Source organism: Monodelphis domestica, chromosome 5 (assembly GCF_027887165.1).
Source record: "Monodelphis domestica isolate mMonDom1 chromosome 5, mMonDom1.pri, whole genome shotgun sequence".
NCBI classification, from domain to species: Eukaryota; Metazoa; Chordata; class Mammalia; order Didelphimorphia; family Didelphidae; genus Monodelphis; species Monodelphis domestica.
In genome coordinates this window covers 270,178,499-270,181,808 of record NC_077231.1, presented here as the reverse complement: position 1 = coordinate 270,181,808, position 3,310 = coordinate 270,178,499, and the positions used below count along the sequence as shown (strand labels likewise).

General features: G+C 37.8%; 1 pseudogene; it reads left to right on the top strand.

Annotated features, from left to right (window-relative positions):
* The first annotated feature begins 908 nt into the window (after nucleotides 1-908).
* On the top strand, nucleotides 909-1,429 carry LOC100026996 (60S ribosomal protein L23a-like; annotated as a pseudogene).
* Nucleotides 1,430-3,310: the final 1,881 nt, after the last annotated feature.

Below are 3,310 nucleotides of genomic sequence, written 5' to 3'. Positions count from 1 at the left end.
CCTTGATTGCCTTGTCTTGGAGCTCTACCCTGAACTTTAGGCAGAAATATCAACACTTAGTACTTAATAATATCTACCACCCCAAACAGTGTGCTATGTTCTTATGCCAAACCCAGACTGGAAACCCTGGCTTTGCTCTGGGCCCACATGGATCAGCCCACTTTAGCCTAGACTGCCCTGGGCTTGGGCTCCGGATTTCTTCACAGGTTTGAAATTTCAAGGGGTGTCAGTTGGCTTGTACCACTATTTGCCCAGGCAGGATCTCAGCGTCTGAATGTTAGCTTGGTATTAGGTTCCAAACCTGGGACAGTAGATGTGGGGTGAATGGGATGGCTTCCTCTTGGCTTGTTCTTCACTGATTGCTATAGCCTCTTGCTGACTCTGATTTCCTCTCACCCCAGTACTGCATATGATCTCTGCTTACCTTTTGGGTTTTTCTTTCCTTGAAAGTTGTTTCACTCTATCTCCTTGTTGATTCTTTCATACCTGTATTTGTTTTGTGACAATATGTTAATCTTAATCATAGAGAATTCTTGTTAGTCACAGAGCAGCTCTCGTTCACTTCATCTTGGCTCTGCCCCTGGAAGCCAAGAAATGTTCTATTGTTATTTTTACTATTGTGTACTTTTACTAAGTACAGTAAGGCCTTGTTTTATACAACCAATATGTTCCAAGACCTATCACTTAAGCTGAATATCAGACATAATTGCAAACCCCATTATTTAATAAGCATGTCTTACACAAGCCAGCCTAAGCACTTTACAGATTTTCTTAAGCTTATTGGAGCTACTGTGGGGGAATTATTAATAACTAAATAGCATTGATGAAGGAAAGAGAAGCAATGCTTTGACAGGAACAGGACTTTTAACAAGAGGGAACTACAGACCCTTTTCTCCCTATCCTCTAAGATGGCACCAAAGCTCAAGAAGGAAATGCCCCCCCAAGACAGAAGCCAAGTCCAAGGCCTTAAAATCCAAGAAGGCAGTATTGAAAGGTGTCCATATCTATGAAAAGAGGAAGATCTGAATTCTCCCACTTTCCAGTGACTCAAGACATTGACTTCGAAGGAAGCCCAAATACCAACAGAGAAACAAGCTTGATCACTATGCCATTATTAAGTTTCCCTTGACTACTGAGTCTGTTATGAAGAAGATTGAGGAAAATAACACTCTTGTCTCCATTGTGGATGTCAAGGCCAATAAATATCAGATAAAGTAGGCATTAAAGAAGCTGTATGACATCTATGTAGTCAAGTTCAACACACTGATCTGGCCTGATGAAGAGAAGAAGGCCTATGTCCAACTTGCTCCAGAATATGACACATTAGATATTGTCAACAAATTGGAATCATCTAAACTTTGTCAAGCTATCCTGATCCACCTACAATAAAAATTTTCCAGTAAAAAGAGAGGGGGTGGGGAGAGAGAGAGAGAGAGAGAGAGAGAGAGAGAGAGAGAGAGAGAGAGAGAGAGAGAGAGAGAGAGAGAGAACTACAAACAAAGACTGATTCAGGAGCTAATGTCCAAAGAAAAACAATGTTATGCCTTGCACTAACACATCTCATGGGGAGAATAAAAGTGATTTTGTGAACTGCTGTGAGACTTTATGCAGCTTAGGGAAATGGTACAGATTTATTGTGTAAGTATTTTTTTTTATTTTATGTATTTTTCAATCTTTATATATTTGATTGCCAATCATGTATACCTGAATTCACACGTGTTGAATTCACATAAAACAAGGCCATACTATAACTGTATTTTGAACAGTGCCCCCTGGGTGATCCATGGAAGTAATAATTCCTATGGACTTGTGAACCATGAATTAAAAATGTTTCTGGATGATCAGGTTCCTAGCATCTGGGATAGCACTCTGATAACCTCTTGAGGAAGATGTCCTGTGTACTACAGAGATTTTATCTTAATAGTCTTCAATACTTACTATATTGTTTCTCTTTTAAAAAGTAAACAAAAATTTTTAAAATATTAAGCTGAACATAAAATTTTACCAAAAATGAAACTTTATGCTTTTTTTTAAACTTAACCTAGACAGTAGACAACTATGTAATAAGAATTAGGAAGAGGTTTGATGAGAATTATACTTAGAATCTTTTTACTTTAGTTCTTAGCTATTTTCTGTGAATTAATTCCTCTCAAGGGTCCATTCTTGCCCAGTTGCTGGTTACTGGATCAAAGATGTAGAACTAAAAGAGACCACAGAGATTATCAACTTTCAGTTTATTGTTCAGGAAATAGATGCAAGGAGGTAAAATCACTTATCCAAGGCCATAAGCAGTAGAGGGAGGATTTCTATCCAGGTCTGCTGACATGCTTTCTAAATTCCCAAAATCATAGATTTAGAGTTGAAAGAGGTCTCAATGATAATCTAGAACAACCTAATCATTTTATAGACAAAGAAACAAAGGCCTCCAAATATTAAGTGATTTGCCAATTGTCTAACAGTTAGTGTTAGAGAGGGGTTTCATACCTAGATCCTCTTATTTCAAATCCAGTACTTTTCTACCATACCTTGGTGGCATCTCTTCAGGGTCTACTATTCTTTCATATTCTATCACACAGGCTCAAGAAGAAAGTAAATAGACCCCTAACTAATAAATAATTACCTAAAGAAGGTAAACTAGACTGATTCACCATGGAAAATTTGTGATTAAAACGGCTCATATATAGATGTCCCTTTCATGAGAATTGCTTTCTGCCTAGTGGACATCTGCATAAAGATTAACCTTTGCAGTGCACTCAATCAGGTCAAAGTCAAGGAAAATGATTAATGAGTAAGGAATTTGTTTGGGGTTTTTTTCTCCTCCGTTCCTTATGGTCTACAAAAGGATAGAATGCTATGGCAACCACAATCTACAGCAAAGATGGAAGGATGTTACTGATGGAGAAAAGGATTGTACAGAAGTATAGCAGCAACGAGGAAGTGAATCTGCAAAAGAAATTAAATCCCAGCCCAAGTAAGAAATAGTATTAAACAGAAAATTAGGAAAAATGTAGAAAGTGACCTTTCAAGAAAAAGGATATTAAGTATCCTCCAAAAACGTGAAAGAAAAAGAGATAAATTACTGGTATAATAGGGCATATGCAATTCTAGCTAAACCTGCAATAGCAACAAGCACAGTAATAATAATGATTTTCCTTTGCTTTTTGGTCAATCATGTCTAATTCTTTATGACCCCATTTGGGGCTTTCTTGGCAAAGATACTCATGTGGCTTGCCATTTTCCTCCTCCAGCTCATTTCACAGATTGGGAAACTCTGGCAAACAGAAGCGGGTAAAGTGACTTACCGAGGGTC